The sequence below is a fragment of the Bos taurus genome, chromosome 19 (assembly GCF_002263795.3).
Source record: "Bos taurus isolate L1 Dominette 01449 registration number 42190680 breed Hereford chromosome 19, ARS-UCD2.0, whole genome shotgun sequence".
NCBI classification, from domain to species: domain Eukaryota; kingdom Metazoa; phylum Chordata; class Mammalia; order Artiodactyla; family Bovidae; genus Bos; species Bos taurus.
Window position 1 is genome coordinate 43,285,270 of NC_037346.1, and position 8,742 is coordinate 43,294,011.

An 8,742-nucleotide genomic window follows, 5' to 3' on the forward strand; every position below is an offset into this window, starting at 1 on the left:
CTTGATTTACTATGGCTTTCTTTCCAAGGTCTCTTTTCTTTTTCTTTTTGGCTACCCTGGCTCTTCTACGGGTCATGTGGGAACTCAGTTCCTCGAGCAGCGATAGAACCCGCGGCCTAGCTTACATTGGGAGCGCAGGGTCTTCACCACTGTACTGCCAGAGAAGTCCCTGCAGTCACTCTTTTCTATTTCCCTCAGACTCTCTCGGTATTTTTATGTGGCTTTGCTGGACAGGGAGCCAAGATATCCGCGACACAATTTGGCTGCTCTTCCGTCAGCTGCTCGCCAGAAGGCTTCCACGTAGGCCTCCTCGGCTTGATGGGACGCTCCAGGAGAGAGAGTGGGAGGATTTCTCCCAGTCCAGATCGCTGCGGACTCCTTGCCATAAGGCCGTGCCCCATCGCAGCTGACCTGCCTTCTTGGCCGCTCAACTGCAAGCCTGCAGTGGAGAACAGGGGACACACCGACCGAGCAGAGCAGCTGCTGAGGCCTCTTCTGCCTTGAGGATACCCTCTCTTCTCCTGTCCACCCCAGCCCAACAAACTTCCTGGGGCGGAGGGGGGCGGGGCGGGTTGGGGGAGCGTGGAAACCGCTGAGTACTGGAGGATCAGAAAGAGGGTGTAGGCAAGTGGAGACACACCTGCCAGCAGCTGTGGTGAGCCTCCCGGAGTGCACGTGGAGCCCTTTTACCCTGAAAGTAAGGGAACTTCCTCCCAGTTTTGGGATTCTCCCTGCCATGTACAATTAGACAAAGCTAACTTTCTCAAAATTCTGACCCTGCGAGAACCAAACTATGCCTAGGAAAAAGCTTGACGTAGAACGCAGTGTGTAAGTCATCCGTTTCTGTGCTCTAGCGCCCTCCAGCAGCAACTACGGAGCCTTTGTGCTGCAACTACTGGAGCCAGTGGGGTCAGAGCCTGTGCACCAGGAAAGGTAGTCCCCACCTGGCAGCAGCTAGAGAAAGCCTGTGAGCAGAAAAGAGGACCCAGTGCAACCAAAAGTAAATACATTGATAATAATAATTATTGGAAAAATATTTTAATTGGATTAAATACTTTGGATTGGACTAATTACTTAGTTGGAGTAAAGATTTACTGAGCATGGCCCTACCCACCAGAACAAGACCCAGTTCCCCCCACAGTCAGTCTCTCCCCTCAGGAAGCTTCCATAAGCCTCTTCTCCTTATCCGTCAGAGGGCAGACAGAAGGAAAACTACAATCACAGAAAACTATGCAGACTGAGCACGTGGACCACAGCCTTGTCTAACTCAGTGAAACTGAGGGAGGAAAGGAACAGGCCGAGCTGACTCCATTTTGAGAAAGAAGGAAACTCCATCTTGCACTTTCAGTGAGCTTTGGACTATGTGCCTGTTAGCCATGGGGATAACATACCTACGGCCGAACTGGCCTCCTGGACTGATAAACACCAGATTCCATACCAAGATCTCCCGTCGCCAAAAAGAATGCAATAACCCCCCGTGCAGTGTCACCTTTGTCATCTTCATGGCACCCGTTGGTGTAGGCTACAATGTATAACCAGCTGACTCTTCTGATTATGAATCATGGCTATAACCTGACTGTGTCTCCCTTGAACACTTTCCAGGCTGGGTTTAAGGAATTTGGGGATGTGGGCTTGAGCAGTACACTTAAGGTATGTAAGGTTTTCACAAAAGTCGGTCGGGGTCCTTGGCTAAGAGGAGACTCTTCTTGGGCCCGCCGGTGTAATAAAGTGCACTTCGCCCATCTGCATTGTCCTTCTGAGTGAGTTGTTTTCCGGAAGAAGAAGCTAGAAGGTCTTGTGACCATGCGAGTGTCAGCTGTCTGGTCGAGATTACCGGATGTGGGCCATAGAAACTGAATGATAGTCATTCATGTGAATTTTTGCCTTGAAACGAACAAGATGAACATAGACATTTTTGAGAATCAAAGTAAATGAAAGGATGGTGATCACAGATACAGGGACCATTTGGCCTACCTGGAGGAAAGAATTCAATCCGGCAGAAGAGGCTGAGAAGGAGCTTTCAGGTGAATAAAGTTTATTAAAGTATAAGGAGATGAGAAGCTTCTGACAAGCATTCAGAAGGTAAAAAGTACCCACTTGCTAGTGTTAACAATGAGGTTATATAATCCAAAGAATGTCTGGAGGTTGTAAAGACCTCATCAGACCTACTCCCGTAATTTACATTTTAAGATAACACTGTCTTCAGGCAAGATACAGCCTTGTAAAGACCAGGTCTACTCCCATGATTAACATTTTAAGATAACAGAAGGTTGAATCCAAAGACTGTCCTTAATCCAGAGACTGTCCTCAGGCAGGATACATTATTGTTATATAATCCTAAAGAATGTGGAGAAAGAAAAAAAGTTTGTCCTTTCTTCCTCCTTGAGAATTCCAGACCCCTCTCTCCTTGGGGACCCCTAGACTCCTTATCAACCTGCCTAGGAAATGACTCTCTCAGTACTGCATTTCTGACTCTTTTGTTGACTATGAGGGGATTCTTGCCCACAGTAGTAGATATAATGGTCATCTGAATTAAATTCGCCCATTCCAGTCCATTTTAGTTCACTGATTCCTAAAATGTCTATGTTCACTCTTACCATCTCCTATTTGACCACTTCTAATTTACATTGATTCATGGACCTAACATTCCAGGTTTCTGGATATTGCTCTTCACAGAGTTGGACTTTACTTCCATCACCAGTCACATCCACAACTGGGCATTGTTTTCACTTTGGCTCCGCCTCTTCATTCTTTCTGGAGTTATTTCTCCACTCTTCTCCAGTAGAAGGACAATGCAGATGGCGGAGTGCACTTTATTACACCGGCGGGCCCAAGGAAGAGTCTCCTCTTAGCCAAGGACCCCGACCGACTTTTGTGAAAACCTTACATACCTTAAGTGTACTGCTCAAGCCCACATCCCCAAATTCCTTAAACCCAGCCTGGAAAGTGTTCAAGGGAGACACAGTCAGGTTATAGCCATGATTCATAATCAGAAGAGTCAGCTGGTTATACATTGTAGCCTACACCAACGGGTGCCATGAAGATGACAAAGGTGACACTGCACGGGGGGTTATTGCATTCTTTTTGGCGACGGGAGATCTTGGTATGGAATCTGGTGTTTATCAGTCCAGGAGGCCAGTTCGGCCGTAGGTATGTTATCCCCATGGCTAACAGGCACATAGTCCAAAGCTCACTGAAAGTGCAAGATGGAGTTTCCTTCTTTCTCAAAATGGAGTCAGCTCGGCCTGTTCCTTTCCTCCCTCAGTTTCACTGAGTTAGACAAGGCTGTGGTCCACGTGCTCAGTCTGCATAGTTTTCTGTGATTGTAGTTTTCCTTCTGTCTGCCCTCTGACGGATAAGGAGAAGAGGCTTATGGAAGCTTCCTGAGGGGAGAGACTGACTGTGGGGGGAACTGGGTCTTGTTCTGGTGGGTAGGGCCATGCTCAGTAAATCTTTACTCCAACTAAGTAATTAGTCCAATCCAAAGTATTTAATCCAATTAAAATATTTTTCCAATAATTATTATTATCAATGTATTTACTTTTGGTTGCACTGGGTCCTCTTTTCTGCTCACAGGCTTTCTCTAGCTGCTGCCAGGTGGGGACTACCTTTCCTGGTGCACAGGCTCTGACCCCACTGGCTCCAGTAGTTGCAGCACAAAGGCTCCGTAGTTGCTGCTGGAGGGCGCTAGAGCACAGAAACGGATGACTTACACACTGCGTTCTACGTCAAGCTTTTTCCTAGGCATAGTTTGGTTCTCGCAGGGTCAGAATTTTGAGAAAGTTAGCTTTGTCTAATTGTACATGGCAGGGAGAATCCCAAAACTGGGAGGAAGTTCCCTTACTTTCAGGGTAAAAGGGCTCCACGTGCACTCCGGGAGGCTCACCACAGCTGCTGGCAGGTGTGTCTCCACTTGCCTACACCCTCTTTCTGATCCTCCAGTACTCAGCGGTTTCCACGCTCCCCCAACCCGCCCCGCCCCCTCCGCCCCAGGAAGTTTGTTGGGCTGGGGTGGACAGGAGAAGAGAGGGTATCCTCAAGGCAGAAGAGGCCTCAGCAGCTGCTCTGCTCGGTCGGTGTGTCCCCTGTTCTCCACTGCAGGCTTGCAGTTGAGCGGCCAAGAAGGCAGGTCAGCTGCGATGGGGCACGGCCTTATGGCAAGGAGTCCGCAGCGATCTGGACTGGGAGAAATCCTCCCACTCTCTCTCCTGGAGCGTCCCATCAAGCCGAGGAGGCCTACGTGGAAGCCTTCTGGCGAGCAGCTGACGGAAGAGCAGCCAAATTGTGTCGCGGATATCTTGGCTCCCTGTCCAGCAAAGCCACATAAAAATACCGAGAGAGTCTGAGGGAAATAGAAAAGAGTGACTGCAGGGACTTCTCTGGCAGTACAGTGGTGAAGACCCTGCGCTCCCAATGTAAGCTAGGCCGCGGGTTCTATCGCTGCTCGAGGAACTGAGTTCCCACATGACCCGGAGAAGAGCCAGGGTAGCCAAAAAGAAAAAGAAAAGAGACCTTGGAAAGAAAGCCATAGTAAATCAAGACGAATTAAAATCTAGAAAGTTGAGTGTGGAGCACTGTGGTGCTTGTGAGCGTCCAGCATGGCGTACCGGGGCCAGGGCCAGAAGGTGCAGAAGGTGATGGTGCAGCCCATCAATCTCATCTTCAGATACTTGCAAAATAGATCACGGATTCGGGTGTGGCTTTATGAACAAGTGAATATGCGGACAGAGGGCTCTATCATTGGTTTTGATGAGTGTATGAACCTCGTATTAGATGACGCAGAAGAGATTCATTCTAAAACAAAGTCAAGAAAACAACTGGGTCGGATCATGCTAAAAGGAGATAACATTACTCTGCTCCAAAGTGTCTCCAACTAGAAGTGACAGATGAAGTGAGAAATTGTTTGGCAATACCGTTGGTTTTTTTAGGTGTCCTTTGTTAGAGATGTAGTTCTAAAACATGTATTCATATTGTTCTGCTCACCCTTATGTTATCACCAGATGACAATAAATGCTGTGGGACTGTTTTCATCAAAAAAAAAAAAAAAAAAAAAATCTAGAAAGTTGAAAGAGAACTTCTACATAGCCGACTCATCCGTGTATGTGTACACAATAAATAACAGTAAGATGATGAGTGGTGGGTGGGTACGTAGCTATGTGCTCGGGAAAAAATTTTTAAGAAGAAAAAGAAATGCTGGAAAGAAAAACCCGGTTGGAACGGTTTGCGTCTTTCTCGGTCTGGGCGTTTCCGGGAGCTTTGGGCCACGCGCTTGTTTCGGTTCCACCGCGAGACGGCGCACACGCGCAGCAGGAAGAAGGCGCGTGTGTGGGCGGGGCATGCAAATGCTTGGCTGTCTGCTGGGGGCGGGTGGGGGGGGGGTGCCGTGGGAGACCAGAAAGCCTAAAGGCGCCCAACAAATGAAACGACCCGAACGAACGATGGACGTCTTAGAAGTTGTGGCACTAGGACACCGTGCAGTCTAGGGGAGAGGGCGGGCCTTCGTTTGAGGCCGACTTTGCTCACCGTGAGCTAAATGGAGGTGAGGGGAGGGCGGTAGCGGCCAAAGCCCGAGGCGAAGGTATCGCTTCTCGGCCTTTTGGCTAAGATCAAGTGTAGTATCTGTTCTTATCAGTTTAATATCTGATACGTCCTCTATCCGAGGACAATATATTAAACGGATTTTTTGGAGCAGGGAGTTGGAATAGGAGCTTGCTCCGTCCACTCCACGCATCGGCCTGGTATTGCAGTACTTCCAGGAACGGTGCACCCCCTACGGGGAATAATGTGTGTCATCACAAAGACAGACTGTCTGGGAGACGAGCTGGGAGGTCAGGCTTGGGTTCCCGCCGGCCGTATGCTGCTGTTGAAGAGTATATTTTTTTGTCTCAGTGGCACTCGCGGTTGCGGGGGCGTGTGTTGCCATGGTCCCGTTTACGGTGCAGGTTTGCTACTTTTGGCCGCCGGGCCGTTACAGCGCACCCATGTGGGCGGCCCAGCCCGGTATAGGTTGGGTGCTCCCAAACCAGGGCTCGACCGCTGGCCCGTAGGTGGCTCGGGGCATCCTGAGCCACTGGACAGCCAGGGAAAAAGGCCTCTTGCCTTTTTTTCTCTCTTTTTTTTTTCTCTTCCTCTTCCCTGCTTTTTTTTCGACATTCCACAGGCTGTTCCCCGGTTGATGTTTAAGAGAGAGATTAAGTGAGTTCTGCTCTCTTTTAACAGGTATATGCATTTGCACTTTTGGCCCGAGACTATATAAGTAAGACCCCGAAGTGTGGCCGCAGCAGCTTTCCTTTTTGAAGGAGCCTGTGTTCAGTAACTTGTTCTTACTACAGGCATTTTTGAAGGAGCCCGCAGTTCAGTGACACTCCATCGACACGCTTGGAGGAGGAGGGGAAGGGACGTTCGTTCAGCTGAGGCCCTTAGCGCAGACCCTCCGCGAGGGCTCAGGGGCACAAAGTGGCTCTAAGTGCAGCACATGCATCTGGAAGCAACTCAAAGGATTTACAGTAATGCCCGAAAGCAAGTCAGTAGTTGGTATACATTTAGTGAGTGAGAGAAGCATTTCCTTCTCCCACTGCTGAGATGGCGGAAGCTAGTCGAATTCCTCAGTATGAAAAGGAATACGCGGAAGGTATTAACTAGCCAGTTGAGGGTCCTGGGGAAAATGAAAGGGAGAGCACCACAAATACTGACCTGGAACAAGGATTCCAAGAGGGAGGTTTTAAATGCTCGTGTGATTACGTGAAGTGCTCGTGTTCCGAGAGAATTATTGTAGCAGGAAGTAAGACATTCCATTTTCAAGGCAACCGATCTTGACCTTATACAGTCAACTCCTTCAAAACCTCTGGCACTAAAAAAACCACTCGTGTGCTTTCGCTAAGTGAAGCTAGATTTTCTGGGTTTAGAAAAGACTCCAACCCTCAAAATGAAGAAATCGGTGCAGCTGACAGACTAAAAAGAGCGCGCTGGCTGTTCACACAAAATGGAACAGCCGTTCAGAACGGACTCCATGTATGACAGACATTTCAAATAGAGATACAACATGGAAGGAACTTCAGGTGACTTAACAGAACAGAGAACGTGCTGAAGGAGAAAGGGCCATGTATTCAATCACTGTAGCATTCTGGCTGATTAATAATAGCTCTGGTTTCTCCGCTGGAAGTAACCTCAACGCTCAAAAATATATCTCAAACAGCTGAAAATGCAAAGACTGTGTGCACCTCCTTTGTTTCTGTCTTTGCAATGTATGCCGTTCGCAGTCCACGCCCTGAAAATGTATTTCTCCCAGAAAAGAGGGGGAAGGCTTGTATGTGCAGAACTAAAGGTATATTCTGTCAAAACAAGAGGCGGGGGTTGGGCTGATCCTGAAGCAGGAAAAAAACAAAGAAGCGCATCCGCTCGTCTAAAGTTTTCTCTCCAACTGTTACGTCCGAAACCGATTTCAAAAATACAAGCTAGAGTCGGCTTGATGTTAGCGAGCCCTCCGTCCCGGTAGCCTGCCGCCGCGCCAGCGCCGGCCTAGAGCCAGAACCGGAGCTATACAAGATGGCCGGCCAGGCAACCTGGGGCCATGGTCCCTCCAACAAATGGTGACATGCGGAGCCGGGGTGTGGTCACCTTCCTCTTACATGACAACCCCCCCCCCGCCCGACCCCTTCCGTGGTGAAGATACTATGCTTGCAGTCTCAGCGCCCCTTGGTGCGCAGTGACTTGATGCCTCCCCTCCAGACTCGAAGCATCTCGACGCCGAAGTGCCCTCCTCTCGCCCATCCACAGGGAATAAGTGCCTCCTGGACAGTAGTGGGGTCCTGGAGCCCTCTGCGGGCGGCGAAGGCGCTTGAGTCCGTGTGCGACTCCTTGCGACCGTAGCCCGCCAGGCCTCCGGTCCATGGGATTTCCAGGCAAAAGATTACTGGAGTGGGTTGCCATGCCCTCCTCCCGGGGATGGATGGATTTATCTTCCGACCCAGGGATTGAGCCCGCCTCTCCTGGTCTCCTGCACTGCAGGTGGACTCTTTACCGAGCCACCAGGGAAACCCAAAGCCCTCTGCGCCACCTGCTTTCCGGACCCACTCGCTCCACTTGTCACCCGAAGATGGCCTGTGAAGATGGTGCGGCACGAGGGCACCGGGACCCTGTGGCATGGCTCCCAGCCTCTTTGTTGATGATGTCGGCCACTGCCACCTACTTCAACCGCCTCGACCTTACTCAAGGCCTCCTGTGTGGTGGAGCCCGACCTCCTCCGCAGCCCCATGGTGGCTGGTCGCGGGCCTGCCTGGGCACCGTGACTGCTATCAATCCCCCTGTGAGACCTGGGCACGGACAAAACCGAGGCTCGGCACCCGTCGCGCTGGAGCTGAGCACGTGCATCCGCTGGTGCTCGCTCGGCTGGGCTGGGCAGGTCCGGTCCCAGTGTCCCTTCGGGATGTGCCTTCTCGGCTCTGTCTGTACTGGTTCAACTAGAGGCTGGCCGACGTGGCTCAGGTCTAAGGACGGACAGACCTTCGCTCCCTGGGCTTCGGCTTTTGTGTCTGGCGCCATCTCCTGGGCTGTGGCGGCCATCCTCCTTTCTTTTCAACGTGACGCAAGAGAGGTGAAGCGGTGATGACGGCCCCGCACGCGACTGTCCACTTTGGCTTCCCGGACCCCAGTCGGTCGAGGATCAAGCATCAAGCCCACTTCACCCGGCGGCTTTATGAGCACTGCTTGAGTCTCGCACAAAAAGCTTCCCCCAGAAACACT

General features: G+C 50.6%; 1 non-coding gene and 1 pseudogene across 1 annotated transcript; both read left to right on the top strand.

The window, feature by feature from the left end:
- The first annotated feature begins 4,543 nt into the window (after positions 1-4,543).
- LOC789375 (small nuclear ribonucleoprotein polypeptide E pseudogene) lies at positions 4,544-4,995 on the top strand (annotated as a pseudogene).
- Positions 4,996-5,580: 585 nt separating this feature from the next.
- On the top strand, positions 5,581-5,772 carry LOC112442855 (U2 spliceosomal RNA). Its single transcript, XR_003031143.1, has one exon. It is a non-coding gene; the product is annotated as a U2 spliceosomal RNA (small nuclear RNA).
- The last annotated feature ends 2,970 nt before the right edge of the window (positions 5,773-8,742 follow it).